This window comes from Carcharodon carcharias, assembly GCF_017639515.1.
Source record: "Carcharodon carcharias isolate sCarCar2 chromosome 36 unlocalized genomic scaffold, sCarCar2.pri SUPER_36_unloc_9, whole genome shotgun sequence".
Lineage (NCBI taxonomy): Eukaryota > Metazoa > Chordata > Chondrichthyes > Lamniformes > Lamnidae > Carcharodon > Carcharodon carcharias.
Window position 1 is genome coordinate 78,908 of NW_024470757.1, and position 17,471 is coordinate 96,378.

Below are 17,471 nucleotides of genomic sequence, written 5' to 3' on the forward strand. Positions count from 1 at the left end.
TATCTTATATTTATGGCCCCAAAGTTCTGGTCCCGCTCACAAAAGTGGAAACTTTTCTTTACGTCTACAATATGGAATATTTTCTGTGTTTTAAAGGCCTCTTTCAGGTCACACCCTCATTGTCCACTTTTCTAGAGGAAAGAGCCCAGCCTGTTCAATATTTCCTGAAAGGTATAACCTCCAAACCGGGGCCAACAATTTCGTGACCCGACGTAAACCGTTCAACCTGGTGTCCATTAACTAACATTTTGAGTTGTACAGGTATCCAAAATGGGTTGAATATCAATTAATCAGTTTCACCTGCAGAATGATCCATGAATAAATTTGCGGGCAATATTTTGTGGAACTCATTTATAAAATCTTCTCTCTGATTTATTTAGAATACATATTTATGACAATGAACGGTAACAGTGATAATCGGCTCAAATCCAACACTACATCATTAAAGTACCCCGACACTGTGTAGAGTTGAAACAATTGCTGACAGCTCCGTAAGCATGACCCAGACCTCCTTGTCGCTTGCCATTTTAACACTCCACCCTGCTCTCATGCCCACATGTCCGTCCTTGTCCTGCTGCAATGTTCGAGTGAAGCTCAAAGCAAAATCGAGGAACAGCACCTCATCTTCCGTCTAGGCACTTTACAGCCTTCGGGACTTAATATTGAGTTCAACAACTTTAGACCATGAACTCTCTCCTCCATCCCCACACCCTTTCGATCCCCCTTTTTCCAATAATTTATATTTTTCTATATATTTTTTTTCTTTTCCCACCTATTTCCATTATTTTAAAATGTATATCCATCCATTGATTTATCTCCACTTTTTAAACTATTTCGATCCCTTTCCCCCACCCCACCCTCACTAGGGCTATATGCCACTTGCTCGTCCTGCTTTCTACCCTTAATGTCATTGATAACACATTCCTCAGCTAATATCACCACCGTCAAGACCCCTTTGTCCTTTTGTCTATGACACCTTTGGAAATCTCTTCTTTTCCCCCACTGGCCCTCTATCCAGCTCTACCTGTCTCACCCCCCTTCAACCATCTTATATTCCACCTCATTTATGGTTTTCTTAGTTCTGATGAAGAGTCATACCGCATCGAAATGTCAGCTGTGTTCCTCTCCGCAGATGCTGTCAGACCTGCTGAGTTTTTCCAGGTATTTTTGTTTTTGTTTTTGTCAAGAGAGGAACTGAATGGCCTTCTCCATCTGCCATGTTTTGGTTGGATTAGCCGTTCAGGATATTAGGAGGACTGATGTCTGAATGTCGCTGACACACAGAGTGATCAGCTCTAAGAATGGTTCTCTGGCTGGGGACAATAGGGAGGCGGTTGCGAACCCCCTGATTTTTTAAATTTAAAAAACAGGTGTTTTCCTGCAAGTTGAGGAGGATAGAACATTGCTGGGCGGATGAGCTGTGTTTAGCAGAATGACATTTACCATCTGCATCTTGTAATAAGTGTCCCGAAATACTCTCGGTATTTCTGTGCAGAATGTGTGTTTACAGCAGAATAAGCCGGCGCTGATTTGGGAATGTTTCCACCCGTTCGGAACAGGAATCACCAGGGTTTATAAAGATCAGAGTTTAATCGCCAACAAAACTATCCAGCCCTCAGCTAACCAAGGGTTCCCAAGCCAGTTTTTTAATAGTTATGACATTAAGTTGTCACGGAAATATATCACATCAACCCAGTGAAAAATCATCTCAAACTTACATACGCGTTTGATGGATTTTCTAATGTGAGGAGAGAATTGCATTCACACTTGAAAATTATTAAGATCGCCAGCAAGCTGCTGTCAGTCACAGCGGATGAGTTGTGCAAGCGGGATAGAAGCTGATATTTAATGGTAAGTGTAATAAGAGGAATAATTTTAAGGTTCATGTGGAGACAGCTGGGGTGTAGGACAAAAGTGCACCTTCAAATAGATGGCACTACGGTGAAAGGTCAACTGCCCTGTGCTTAAAGTGTCTGCAAAGTAGTGACTTAAGTCGGTAAAGTCCACTCAACTGTATTGTCAAAAGGGCGGATGGATTGTAAATAATCTTCTTTCAAGAGCAAATATAACATTGTTCACTCCCAGGACACAACTAGTGAAGGCTCGGGGTCAATTAACACTGAAGCGTTCATATCAATGCAGCCCCAATCCCCATCCAGTACCTGTCAGTCTTTAACACTACTTCTATCGTCCTTACATTCCCTCTATAAATTACTTTGTAAATTTGCCTCAGAGGTAACCTGGGCGCATCTGGCCTGAATGATCAAAAAAAATCGAATCACAGAGCAGTCACCGGTTTTCAAATTTGTTTTAGTATGTAGTAACTCGAGCACAGAAACATCGCAAACACCATTTGAATAATATCTTGCTCACATACTATATAAAGTTGCAGAATTCATTAATAAGCACGAGTACCAAATGACAGAAACCAGGAGAGGCTGGAGTGGAACGGCAAGCAACACTTCATCGTTAGAATAGCGGACATTAACAGATTGTTCAGTTCCCGCTTTGGGCGACATCATAAAATTGCTCCAAACGTGTGCCTGAATTTGCACCGGTTGGACTTTCTGACTTTCCCGTCCAACAGCGGAAACTTTCTACAGCACGTCATGTTCGGTAAATAGACTGTGATCTCTCTCCCTCTTTCCTCTCCAATCAGAGTCTGGGATCCTACTTGAAGGCCAAGCGGGCATAAAGTGTCTGTGGAGAAAAATAAGAATAGAATCTATTAATATAACGAACATCATCACCACAGGGATAGGAGGAGGTCATTCAGCGCCCCCCAACCCCCCACCCCCCCCCCCCCCCACCACCCCATCCCCCCCCCCCCCCCCCCCCCCCCGCGCCCCCCCCCCCCACCCCCCCGCCCCGCCACACACACACACACGTCTATTCAATAGATCATGTCGGATCTGTATCAAGCTACCCTGCTTGGTTCCATAATCCTTCATCACCTTAACGAACAAAAACCTGTCAATCTCAATTGTGACATTTCCAACTGATCCCGCAGCCTCTACAGTTTTTGAGGGGAGAGGGCACCAGGTTTCCACTCGCCTTTGTGTGACTAAGTGCTTCCTGACATCACCCCTGAACGACCTCGCTCTAACTTTAAGGATCTGCGACCTGGACTCCAGCCACCCCAACAAGCCCCCTCCTCCCGTATGGCCAGCCCCCCGAAGCAAATAGCTTCTCTCTATAGACACGATCGTACACTTTTATCATCTTAAGCCCGTCAATTGTATCACCCCTCAACCTGCCCCACGAGAGAGATTGAAGACAAGTTTCTGCCATCCTGCAGTGCCCAGGACGAAATGCTTTCCTGACTCTTACATCAATAATCATGAAATTTAAACCTTGAATTAAAATTCACTGGGATGTATCCACGCGAAGTGCAGCAACAAATCGATTCTTTTACCTCTTCATTGTGTCGTTGTGCTCTGGAATCTGTCACTTCCTCATCAATGCTTGCTGTTAGAAAGTAAAAAATAAACTGAGCGTAAATCGGTACATTTCACAATGAACCGACTGAATGTGTCAATAACCCATTGATAAATGGATGTATTGAGAGCACCGCGGAGTTACAGCGTCTCCCAACAATCGCTACCTGTCTGCCGGTTCCTGTAGCTCCTTCTCCCGGCCACGAAGATCATCCCCAGAAGGAGAAGCGCCGCCGCCGACAAACTCCCGGATAACAGGAAAATGCAGAGGGCAGTTAGCGGAGACTCTGCAAAAAAAAACTTTCATTGAAAAGAAATTTTGTGGAATTAATTAAACAAGTGAACAAAATGACAAACCTGAATGCATTATTTCACCCGAAAACTGAAATAGCTTTTTGAATATTTAATCATCCTGAAATAGAGCCGAGATCTTAGAGAACAAAGCTGAAATAAGACAGAAGGAGAATGAGAAAGAAAGCGGGAGAAGAGATAAAGGGAGAGATTGAGAGATTGATAGCAATTTAGAGCAGAGATCTTCTAAAAGCCTATTAAAATGTAGAGATCTGTGATAGGGCAATGAGGGAGAGAGTGATAGAGCACTATTTCTAAGAGATAAAAAAAGAGGGAGAAAGCAAGACAGAGAGAGAGAGAGTACAACGACCTTATGGAGCAAGATTTAAATAGGAGAAACATAGAGACATAACGATACAGAGATAGAAGGAGAATGGCAGAGAGAGACAGATAGAGCACCGTTTTAATAACACATAAATTTTAAGCCAGAGATGGACAGAGCGCGATCGAGAGATAACTTCTACAAAACTGTTCAACTAGGATAGAATTACAGGGAGAAATATTTGGGGCGGGGTTGAGAGGTGAGAGGGGGAAGGAGGGGAAAGGGTGAGTGAGAAGGTGGAGAGGGAGAGAGGAGAGATGCGGAGAAAGTGAGAAATGAGGGAGAGAGAGGGAGAAAGGAAGAGATGGGGAGAGAGGGAGGGATGCCAGAGAAAAAGGCAGTTGGGGAGAGAGGTGGAGAGGGCGGGATGTGGAGAGAGTGAGAGAGAGGGAGAGATGGTAGCTGGGGAGAGAGGGAGATTTGGAGCGAGTGAGTGTTGGGGTGAGACGTGGTAGGGAGAAATTGGGAGGGAGGGATGGGCAGAATGGAGGATAGAGGGAGAGATCGGAGTTACAGAGAGAGGTAGGGTGGGAGAGTGTGGGAGAAGAGATGTGTGAGGGACCGGGTGAGAGGAGGAAGAGATAGAGAAGATAAGGATAGGGGGAGAGTAGTAGGAGAGATGGTGGAGAGACGGTGAGATGGGCGGAAACATGGATGGAGAGATAGATGGAGAGATATATAGATAGAGATAGAGGTGAAGGGAGTGTGATAGATAGAGCAGAAAACTTACACAGAACGGTTTAACTGCATGGAAAAGGATAAAGAGAGAGAGAGACAGAGAGACAGAGAGATAGAGAGAGACGGAGAGCAAGAGGGAGACAGAGAGAAACAGAGAGAGAGAGACAGAAGCGGATCAAAATGTAGGAAGATAGATGAATTTCCCAAATGTCTCATAACGCACCATTTAACTAGGATAGAAATAGACAATATAAAGAGAGAGAGAGGGAGATAAATAGAGAGATCAACAAATGAATCAATCGATAAAGACAGAGGGCGACACCGGGGAAAAATGGTAGAAAAAAATTGAGAGGGATTGGGAGAGACAGGGAGAGAAGGTGGGTTGTAGAGTGATGGGTTCAGAGCCAGAGAGAGTCGGACAGGCAGACGGACAAACAGGAAAGCAGGTATCTTACACTGCACTAGGACAAAAATGGATTGATTGGCAGAGAGCGAGAGTGATGGATATACAGATAAACAGACAGACACAGGTACAGATAGAGCAGGTACTATATACCTCATTGTTTAACTAAGAGAGATATGTGATGTTAAGTAGATAGAGGAATCGATAATTGTGCACAGGCATGGCGAATAAGAGTGGTACACTGGGAATGCAATCAAACCTTTCAACTTTCCACATTGACAAGTCATCCACTGGCATGCAGCCATGTCAATTTGCCGAGCCAGACACAAGAACAGAAGAAATAGGAGCAGGAGATGATTCAGCCCCTCAAGGTGATCCGCCATTAAATAAGACCATGGTTAATGTTGTACATCAAATTCACATCCCGAACTGTTCACATCCCTTATTCCCTTAGTGACTGAAAATCAATAGCTCTCTGGGCTAAAGTGAACAGGTGGAGCTAAAAGTTCAAAAAGCTAAACTCGGAAAGATGTAGAGATCTGTGCTAGGGCACTGATAAAATGATGATACATGGACACACACGGAAAGATGGACAATTCTAACTTATAAAATTGCCAAAGCCTCCCATCAGCAGTAAATAGATTGGTAAACGGTCACTGTTAGCAGCTACCTCTCTGAGATGAGACACTTGCACTGAGAAGATTTTCACTGGAGTTGATTGGAACGGCGCAAGTACAGAGAGCGCCGCTGCTCCAAGTTTCCGCCGAGAGGCTGGTGTAAGTCCTGATGGTGTAGGTCCCGTCCGACTCAATTGTCCCGGAATCGGTCTTTCCCTCGGTACCCCGCCCGGAAATATTCCAGCGGACGGGAAAGGAATCGGGCGACAAGCTTGATCAAACACAACAACGGGACCATTTCCATGGAGGGAATCTCATCCTGCGGCGGGGTGAGGAGAAATATGGTGGGGAAGCCCTCTCAATTTGGCGAATGAAACAAAAACTCCATTAACAGCTGAAACCAGAGAATTTAAAGTGCTGTAGAAATGTCCAATGCAATAGAATGATTATGAAATTTACCTCTAATCACTAACTGGGAGCCATTTCCGAATATTAAGGCCTTGTTCTGGTTATTGCGGATTGCACAGTAAAACATTCCAGAATCATTTCTCCGGCTATCCGCAATGAGCAGTGAAGAATTACCCGCTTTGTCAGAAAACTCGCTGGAAAACCTCCCAACGGCTGAAAAAACCTTGCCCGCTGTATAAACCAGCTTCATGTCGTTTCGCTCCCGCTGTCTGTACCAGAAGACGGTGTCAACTTCTGAGTGGCAGCTCAGTTTAGCGCGACTCCCCGCAGGGAGTGTCTCAACCGGCGGAGACTGGGACAAGCCAGGCTGAGACACAATAACTGAGCAAGAGAGAAATAAACAAGGGTCACTTCAGGTTATGCTGCAGCCCGTCACCCCGCACCCCAACACCTCTCCCCCGAAGCCAGCCTCCGGCGAATACAGCCCGATATGGAGGAGGCAGAATCATTAATAAAAAATATTCCGTATCGGAAAATTACACATCCGCCCGGCGCACGATTCATATCGGGCTGATCAAGCGATTCTTTGCATTGTTTTACCCCGGTCTTTCCAAAGACACCGTCCGAGACCATTCAGCAGCAAATCTTGTTTTATCACTGGGGTTCGCACTTTGGAACTGTGTGAATTTAATTACTAAAGAGTTTCTTCCAATCTAAAATTTCCAATTTTGTTATTTTTTTCTCATTCACCCTTCGCTTCTCCTTATCTTCCGCTGGCTTTGTGCATTTCATTTTGTTCAAGAGATTATAATTTTCTCTAATGATTTACCAGAAACGTTCTCCTCTCCTCAACCTGTTTCCCTCTGGTTCCCGACCTTCCTCCCAATGGAAGGATTTTCTCCTGATTGAGTCTACCCCAACGCTTCTCCACTCTATCTGAACATGTTAGGATATCATACCCTGGAAGAGATGGGACAATGCATACACACCGAGGAAGCTCATTTTCCCTGACTTCAGGCGTCAGACTCTGAACCCCGACCCGAATCTCACTGAGCACTCGCTCTCATTTTCTCGGTGTGTAGGTGTTGTGAAATATGCTTCTTCATAGATACACAGATGCACGACGGTTGTTGTAAAATGGTGCCGAGGGTGACACTTCTCTGCGGTTTTCCTGTTTATTACAGGCCAAATTTCTGTCACACGCTAAACCAGGTATGTACTCACATTAGTTAAACCACACTTGTAGTGCAGAGCACAGTTCTGCATGATCTAGAAATATGATCTATATTCAGATACAGAGAAACTGGAGAAGATGCAGTTAATGTTTCACAAGGATGATACCAGAATTGAGAGCGTTTGGGTAGCAGGAAAGAATGGGCCGGCTGGTGCTCTTCTCTTTAAAAAATATTGTGGAAGCTCTTGTGGAGCGATAGAGGGGATACCTGATCGAGGTATGTAAAATCATGGAATGGTTTATTTCGGCAGACTTATGGAAGGTGGCTCTAATTCTGCAGGATTTCAAAAACCCTTGGTCAGCCATAAATCCAAAATGGAATCCCGGCGAATTCATGGATTCCCATTGGGGTTTAGAGCAATGAAAGGTGAACTTATTGAAATATATAAGGAGGAGAAAGACAAATTTTTAATCAGTAATGGGTTGAAAGGTTATGGGGAGAGGAAAGGAAATTGGAGTTGAGGCCGAAATGAGATCAGCCATGATGGTGATGATTGGCGGGGCAGGCTCGAGGAGCTGCAATGCCTACTCCTGCTCCTAGTTCTTATGGTCTTATGCTCTTGTAAGTTCCTGAGCGGCCTTGATAGAGACGATGCTCGGTGGATGTTTTCTCTTGTGGACAAATCTAGGGGCATGGGTCAAAAATCGTTGTCCCCATTTTAAGACAGAGATGAGGAGAATTATTTTCACACAATGGGTCGTTGGTGTGTGGGATTTCCTTCCCCAAAAAATAGTCGCGGCTGGGACTTTTAATTTATTCAAGGCCCCGTGTTAGACAGATATTTGTTAGGCAAGGAATTCAGGCCTAAGGGCGGCAGTCAGGAAAATTCAATTGAGGCCACAACCAGATCGGCCATGATCTTATTGAATGGTAGAGCAGTCTCGAAAGACCCAATGGCCTAATCCTGCTCCTGTGTTCCTATCGTCCTCTGTAAGGAGCGGTCATTAATATGAGATAAACCCAGTCCACGGGGAACGTCTTTACCCAGACGGTGGGGAGAATGTGGAACCCGCTCCCACAGGGAGTCGCTGAATCCATTGCAGAGATGGATTTAAGTAGGAAGCTGGATAAACAAATGCGGGAGAAATGAGTAAAACAAAATGTTGTTGGGCTGAGATGAAGATGGGGCGGAAAGAGGCTCGTGAGGAGCATAAACACGAACACGAGCAGTTGGGTCGAACGGCCTGTTTCTGTGCTGTAAATTCTATGTAACCCTGTAAACTGTAACATCACTGGAGTTGAACAACAACTTCAAAGACATAACTGAGCAGATAATTTTCCACATGAACTGCTGCAACGCGCTTACAGTGCAATCCAAAGTGAAACATGTCATTTATTTGAAACTCTTTTCACGGGACCTATCAATCAGATCATTAGTAGGTAGAATTCAACAATGAACTCAGAACACTGAATTCATGATAATCCCCAATGCTGTGTTATATCACAGAATGAGTCATTCGAAACCCTACTCAAGGTGAATTAACAGAAAGGAGAAGGGTGCATGGGCATTTTAAGGAACATATTGAATTGGAAGAGGTTCGTTCATTTAGATTCGCGATAAGTGCAGTGAGTGGCCGTGTTTGTTCCATTAGAATTCCACTCAAGATCTCTGCGTAAATTTGCATGTTGAATGAGATACTAGTAATTAAAATTCAAATCAATCCACATACATTTTATCCAATGTATTCCAGTCTCTCTGTTAACCAGGTTGTATCACGAATCTTGTACAATCTGTTCACAGAATAGATTATATGGAGCATTATATCCTAACAATTTGAATTCTTGGCATTTACATTCCAAGCCTGCGACCACTACAATCTTGAAGTGCAAGCACAGGAACAGCACAAACTGCAATTTCTTCACCAAGCCACTCACCACCCTGCCTAGGAAATTAAGCGGCCGTTCCTTCACTGTCATTGGTTCAAAATCCAGGAATCCCCTCCCTAACACAGGGACTGCTGCGTTTCAGGAAGACAGCTCACCGCCACCTCCTCAAGGGACAATTATGGATGGTTGATGCATGCTGGCCTTTCCAGCGACTCTGATATTCATCCAGCCAATTAGCATTTATTGACACAACCCTCCCACCACCACCTCACACTCTGAGCCACAACCCAGTAAAGCTTTTTTATGGACATGCTGCCACTTGACCGCTGTGACAACGGTCTGTCAAATGTATGAGGCGTGCACCAGGACACTGCACCCAAAATGGTGTTACACTTTCCAAAGCATAGCTCGTCATAGTTTCCACCACATCTGAAAGGGGAGCAACTCACTGGGTCTGAGCTCAGGTCGGTCTGCGGACACTGCAATAACAAACTGGTGAGAGCAAAAACAGGGAGAACTCACCGCGTCAAGATGTCCAAGAGATCTTTATCTCGGATGCTTATTTTCCAAATGCTGCGAGTTTATGGTGAGTAAGAGGCAGGTGAGAATTTTAAACTTGGATCAGCCAGAATCAGTGTTTACTAAGCTAAAAATGTAACCAGGTGAAGGGGTTTGACCTGGTCATGTGAGTTTATTTACTGGTTCATCCTATAAAGGGAAAAAAATCAAATTGGAGAATTAATCTAACCAAGAAAGTTTAAGGACAATGATTTGACTGTTCTTAAATTAAGGACGAAATGCTTCAAAGCAGCTGTTTCCTTATTCTCAATAATCAGTGGTAATGTAACAATAATCCCTCTAGTTGCAGAATCTGAACCTTTTCTGTCTCAGAGCCGCTTCATAATGACAGCTGAAGTCGGACAGATGGTGGAATTAACTTCTCAGTGCATTTATGAAGTGGAATCGGTGTCTCGCTATTTCTGGTACAAGCAACGTGTGGGTGAAGCCCCGATACTAATCGACAGCCAGTCCTGCCAGGGGGCCGATTGTAAGTTTATTTTCAAAAAAGGCAACAGCAGAAATGTGTTGATTCTGGAAATTCGCCATGTCCAGGTGAATGACTCGGGTTACTACTACTGTGCTGATAGGTTTGGCGATGCACCGCTACAGAATGGATCCACATTACTGGTTGGAGGTAAGAGAGCAAGAGAAATGAATTCAGATCATGCACAGCATTATCATTTGGTGCAAATTAATGGTTAACTGAGTCCCAATCTCTGTCCAGACAGTTCCACCAACAAGACGGCTGTGCTGGTGTTTGTCCCGCCTAGTGAATTGCATTTGAATGAAACCGTCCCCTTAGTGTGTTTGGTCAGTGGAGTTTCTTCCAATCAGATTGCAATTTTCTGGAATATTTCTGGACTGGTTACCGAGGGACAGAGCGATCCCGGCACAATGGAGGCGGATGGGAACTATAGCATCAGAAGTCACGTCATAGTGTCCAGTGAAACCTGGAGAAGCGGTGGTGCCTGTACTTGTATTGTTCAACTGGGGTCTCCAGGAAAATATTGGATAAAGAGCGCCTTGTTCTCCAAAGCAGCAGAGACATGGACAGGTGAGAAGGTGATCTCAACAATGAAGGATTTTATTAGACTTAGAAATCACTTTCCCGATTGCCCTTTCACATTTTCCTCTTCAAGTCATAACGGTATTTCCGTTTGAAAATTATTGGTGAACCTACTTCCACCCCTTTTTTCAAGGCAATGCACCTTGGAATGGATTTGAGGTACGTTCTACACTGGATGAACTTTAGAAGCAGGAAACAAGCAAGAAAGCCTCGGAGAGGGTATAGAGGACATTTAATAGAATGGGACCAGCGATGACGGACTTCCGTTATTGTGGAGAAACTGCAGAGCCTCGTGTTGTTCTCCTTAGATCAGAAAAGGTTGAGGGGATATTTAATCGAGGCGTCTAAAACTATGAGGGGTTTCAATAGATTAAATAAGGAGAAACTGCTTCCACTTGCAGGATGGGTCGGTAACCAGGAAGAGACAGTGAAGAGAATCGGTAAAAGAACAAGAGAGGGTGATTAGGAGAATTTGTTTAAACACAGCGAGTTGCTGTGATCTGGAAGGTGCTGCTGAAAACGACGGTGGAAGCAGATTCAACAGGAACATTCAAAAGGGAGGAAACGCCTAAATACTTGGAGGGGAAACATTTGCAGGTCTTTGGGCGGAAGAGCAGAGAGAATAGGATTAATTAGACATCTCTTTCAAAGGGTCAGCACTGGCACAATGGTCCGAATGGACTGTTTCTGGGCTTCCATTTGGGTCACTTTTCCCATCAGAAAATCCCAGAAAAGGATGAATTGACCAAGCAGCGGGTTCTAAGTGTTTTGTCTCTGTAGGATGGTGCAGGCTGCTCCTTCCTGTTCTCATAACTGTCCTGGTGATACTGGCTCTACTCTTGGTCCTTATTTCCATTTGGATTCGTAAAAGCGGCAGATCAGGTGAGGATTAATATATATCGGGAACATTTGAATAATTGTTCCCCTTATCTGATTCCCTTCTTGCAATTTAAATTCTTACAATTACTAATTACATTTTATGCTTTCAGAAGAACGAGACAAGAGATCCCACAATGAAAAGTGAGTAACTGAACCATTTCAAAAGCTCATCCCGATCACCCTCCCTTTCTTTATCATTGTGTCTCGCCCAGTTCAACCCCAACTCTGATTCCAATGACATATGCTGACATTGTCCATGATCCTTTAAGATTGATTCTAAGGCAGCGCTACAAGTTTCTTCTCGGCCGTTTATACCACCTAAGACATAACACGTGTTTGATCTTTTTTGTTCACATCCAATTTTAGGTTGAGAGAGAGAAGGCAAAGAGAGGGGCAGAATGGGCGACAAAAGGGTAAGTTGAATTGAAATGTTAGATTAAAGTCAAGTGGCTGGAATTGGAAAAATGCTTAAGGCCATTCCCTGCCATCAAAATGTTCTCCAATCGCTCTGCTGCCTGTGGAAACTATAAAAAATGCCAATTACTGGTTCCGAATAGTGGCAGTACTAGACCAGGTGGACAATAGATGCTTGGCTCCGGGGGTAAGTCATGCTTCTGCACCCAATGGCGAATTTTGTTCCACTGAATTATTGAGGGACTTTTCACATATTGGGGGAGCTTTGGCGGATTGGGGGACCCTTGGCATCTGGGGCCCATTGAGTTATTGGGGCAATTGCAAAATTGGCGGATCATTGGCGCAAGGTGTGTCTGTAATTAATTATGCATTAGCCAAATTGGGGTAACATTTCAATTCTTATCTTAACCATTAATAACACAGGCGACCACCGTCAAACAGAGGCTAATCAGGCATTTCAGGATGCAATAACGGTGAGTTTTTTTTTAAATTGTTGTAATAATATACAAACACTTGTTTTTTGGGATAAGCTGCAAGGAATCCCATGATGGCTATTTCACGCGCTTAATAGAAACCAAGTCACAGAGCATCTAAATTTCTGCAAAATCCCGCTCGTCCCTCCACGTGGAATCAGAACATATCCCCCAGACCCGCTCCCCATCTGTTAATACAAAGGATAGAGTTATGTTCCACCAGACTTAACTGCGGATTTCCAGCAACGAAATGTTTATCTTTCTGCTATTTTCATTTACCTCTACAGTGAGTCTAATCCCCCTCCCTCATTTCCCACTTTTCTGCTCCCTGACCCAAACAATTTAGTAACTGCATTAGCCAATGCAATTACGATGAAGATAAGGTCAAACTCAGGGGAGTTTTATAGATAAATAAAAATGAACATCCGTTGTAAGTGGACAGTTCGGGCAGAAAGATTGTGTGAGTTTATGTGTGTGTTTGCACGTGTCTCTGTGTATCGGTGTGTGTGTATGTGTGCGTGTTTGAGTGTGTATGCTTTGTTTGCTTGTGTGTCTGTGTCTGTGAAAGTATTTGTGTGTGACTGTGTGTGTGTGCATGTCTGAGTGTGTGCTTGTGGGTGTTTGTGTGTGCTCTGTGTCTGTGTGTGTCTGCGTGATGGTGTGTTTGTGCATGTGCATTCTGTGTGTCTGTGCGTGTGTCTGCGCGTGTCGGTTTATGTTTGTGTATGCATGTGTTTGTGCATGTGTGTGTATCCGTGTGTGTCTGTGTGTTTGTGTTTGTGTTGTGTTTGTGTGTGTGTCTGTGTTTGTCTGCGTGTTGTGTGTGTGTGTGTGTCTGTGTTTGTCTGCGTGTTGTGTGTGTGTGTGTGTATGTAGAGACGTGAGCAGAAAATCTATTCTGAACCACCAGAGCATGTGCTGCACTGTCTGAGGTGCCGTTTTCAAATAAAATGATAAACCGAGTCCCTGTCTGCCCTCTCAGGTCAATATAAAAGGTGGCACCGCCGCTATTGCATGACAAGAAATGCTTGGGTTGTTGGAGATTGGCTCATTGTGGTGGCCCATTTCATATTATATCTCTCAACCAACATCTTGAAAAAAAACCTGGGTCATTATTACATTGATGTCTATGGGATCTTACTGTGCGCAGACTGGCTGCCCTGTTGCATTGAAGACAGAGACCACACTTCAAATATATGGTAAAATGTGCTGAGTCTTCTTTAATTCGTGACAGGCGCAATATAAAAGCAAGTCTTTTAATTGTGATTGTGTGTGTGTGAATCCTCTAAATGTGATTGGTGCTGTTGGCTCTATTCAATCGTGTGGAAGGCGCATCGTGAAACATGGGGATCGGATTGGCTGATTAGCAGCAATACAATCCAATCAAATTGATAGACTCAATATCCCAGTTTTCTGATTAAATTTTGGTGATTTCCGGTTGCTTTCTGGATCCTGCTTCGCTGCTACAAAACAGTAATTCAGACAAATGAAGCAAAAATATCCTCAAACTGATAGAGAGGGCACAGGAATCAGGTTCAATCATAACTTTCAAGAAGGAATTACAAAACAACAGTCCAAGGGTAAATAATGGCAACCATATGGGGACAGAGAAGGCTATATTGGCACTAATTGCATTGCTCTTTCAAAGAGCTGGCACAGACGAAATGGGCCGAATGTCCTTCTTCTGAGCTGCTTCATTCAATGACTCTGTGAAAGGCAGTTGCGGATTTGGGTAATATGACCTGTCTTTTTACTGCTTTCGGGTGTTAATGTTTAATATGTCTCCCAGACCCAAGGCAGACCTCTCTACGCCTCCCTGGACTTGGCTGCATTGGATAAAAGATCAAAAAAGAAGGCGGGTCTCTGATGAGAACCAAGGCGGTTTCCATCTGATGAATTATCGAGGAGACAGGATTTGCCAAAGAACCAACAGCCTTGTGGAAATAATCATGGAGCAAAGGAGGCTCCTTTCAAACAAATAAATGTTTCCCGTTCACTGCACAGAGCTACAAAGACTGGCTCATTTTGCTGAATGTAAAAGTTGTTTTGAATATTGTTAAGGATATTCCACCGTTATCGTTGAATTCAAGTGTGAAAGAATAATTGAGCAAAGAGTAAGGGCATTCCCCAGTTTCTATGGGAACTTTATGCTGATCCTGTAACGTCGGTTACTGACAGGATGTTGATTTCTTGACAAACGTTTGTATCTGAATAAAATAAATTATTCCTCGATAATAACGATGCACCAGAGGATTGTAAAGTTTATTAATTACTTGATAGTTAAATGTCAGCTGAATAAAACTGCATTTTCTCTTCAGCCGACAGTATCAGTCCTGGATTGAGATGCTGTTGGTGCTGGGTTTCGTTGTCTGCGATGTGATGTGTTCTATCATTTACAGATTTAGAACACAGCAGGAGAGGGACACGGGCAGTGATGCAGGAAACGTGTGATGGTTCCATAGCATTTTTACACGTTGTCTTTTGTTTTATATTCAACTTTAAACCTACATGCCAGAGCTTTACTGTGAGTGTATTGTGTTTTAGAGAAACAAGTTTCGTGGAAGGTGGAGTCTAAACCTGGATGTCCCCCACCCCCCCCCCCCACCGCCCCCCCCCACTCCACTACCCCCCCCCCCCCCACCCCCCCAGCCCCCCCCCAGCCCCAGAAAGATGCTGAAGATGGTGTCCATTTTATATTGTTGAACAAGTGCATTAAGGGATATGCAAACAAGGTGAATGACTGGAGTTCAGTACGTGAAGAAGGATGTTGTTCTTTTTAATCTATTTTGGTGGTAGTCTGCAAAGAAAGTGTGTGTGTGTGTGTGTGTGTGTGTTCATTGGCAATTAAACTGGGGAAATTTAGTAAAGGCTGCTTGACTTTGGGAAATGAGAGATAAAAGGTAAATTGCTGGATGCATGCATTTCTAAGGAGAGGCTATGGTGAAGTTACAACTTACAAAGAATTCTTCGGAAGCAGGACAAGTTCATTATATTTTAATTGACCAGAAAGTAGAGGCAATAGGAAGACATTATTTTTCTTATATATTTTAGAAAAGTTGATTTCAATGATGTGCTCAGGACAATAGAACCTAGGATGAAAGGGAAAAATAGATAGTTCAGGGAGATGTTTGTTTGAGTTGAGGAGGCTGAGTGGGGGATTTGTCCTGAGACCAGCTCTGTGCTGAGAAAAATGATGAATTTGAAGCAGTCATCCAGTTTGAAGAAAGAGAAATCTTTGTTTTCAGGGAGGAGTGTGTTTCTGATCCTCCTTCGGATTTCCACAGCAGACTGGAAGAGAGTGAGAAGCCGTGTGGTATACTTTCCTCAAGTAGCGGCACTGTTTGCCTTGGGTATTATTACTCGATTTTCGTGATTATAAAACTAAAAGGGATCTGTTGCCAAGTAGCTCACTTGTGTTTTCTGACACAGATGTTTTTCTTAGAGGGCTGTTTTTTAAGAATATTTCAGTTAATAAAATTTAAGCTTGTGTGCTTATGTTTTTCTTCTTGTTCATAAATCTTTTAATTGTAAAATCGTAAAAGTGTTACTGGGGTTCTTTACTTCTGGGATCATTATTTTCTCCTCGTTATCAAAATGCAAAAAAAAATACGATTAGGAAGACAAGTTTCACTCTGGGGTTTAGCTTGTTCAGTGAACAACATGTATCAGTGCATCGTAAGCAGTGGCCTCAAAACCTACTTTTCAATGTTTATAAAATTGAAGCAGTAAAGGAAAGATATCAGATCACCTCGGTGAAACATACTTTGAATTCGACATTCACATTAAACTCTTTTTTTTTATTTCGAAGAACAAATTGTGCTATTGATGCAAACTATTCACAGAAAAGCACTTTCAGTCACGGCTCATGTTTTCTGCTTTACAAAATGCAAAATTGCTTTCCAGAGTAGAAACAGGCCATTCGACCCCTCTGCTCCGTGCTAACTTTCCTGTTCCACACGAGCCTACTCGCGCCCCCTCTTCAGCTCATTCCGTCAACTTGTCAGTCTATCCTTTTATTAATGATGTGTTTATCCAGCTTCCCCGCTAAATGTATCTTAGCTATTCACCTCGAACACCCGCTGTGTTTCCGGGTTCTGAATTCTCCACTTTCTCTTGGGAAAGTAATTTTACCTGGATTCTCCCTTGTAATTATTAGTGTATAACTTATATTCGTGGCCCTTACTGCGGTTCTACCTTCAAATGGAAACATTCTCTCTACGGCAACATCTACTGAATCTTTTCATAACGAATTATCCTCATCAGTTCACCCCACCGTCTTCCCTTTTCTGCAGAAAAGAGGTCCAGCCTGTTCAACCTTTCAGGATATCATAAACTCTCAGTTCTAGTATCATTCTTGTCGAATTGTTTCCAACTTTTAAGATGCACACATCTGTTCTATAAAGATGCCCTTTAAACTAACATTGCAGATTCACCGTGCACATCTGAACTAAGGGATCAAACAAGCCTGAACTACCAAATGCAATGCTTTGCTTTCAAAACGTGTTTTAATGAATCGCTACCTTGGACACTCATTCGCTCTTTCCTGTTCAAGCATACACAAGGGTGCACAATGAACTTACAATGAATGCCACAAGAAAATAGAAACATAGCGAGATTGAACAGAAAGCTTAAGTTTCCGAGTGTCAACATGCAATGGAGCCTTGAAATGGAGCCTCCTTTTCAGAATTGATAACTCTCCAGTAGCTGATGAATGGGCAACATGAATTGTTCATTATTAAGTATGCATTCAGCCGAGAACAGAATTTGACATGGCTGTCCCTTGGAAAGGGTCACGCCTCC

The 17,471-nt window shown here is 43.4% G+C and overlaps 1 long non-coding RNA gene across 1 annotated transcript; it reads left to right on the forward strand.

Annotated features, from left to right (window-relative positions):
• The first annotated feature begins 12,150 nt into the window (after positions 1 to 12,150).
• Positions 12,151 to 14,734, forward strand: LOC121274465. Its single transcript, XR_005942260.1, has 3 exons — positions 12,151 to 12,197; positions 12,622 to 12,671; positions 14,461 to 14,734. It is a non-coding gene; the product is annotated as an uncharacterized LOC121274465 (long non-coding RNA).
• Positions 14,735 to 17,471: the final 2,737 nt, after the last annotated feature.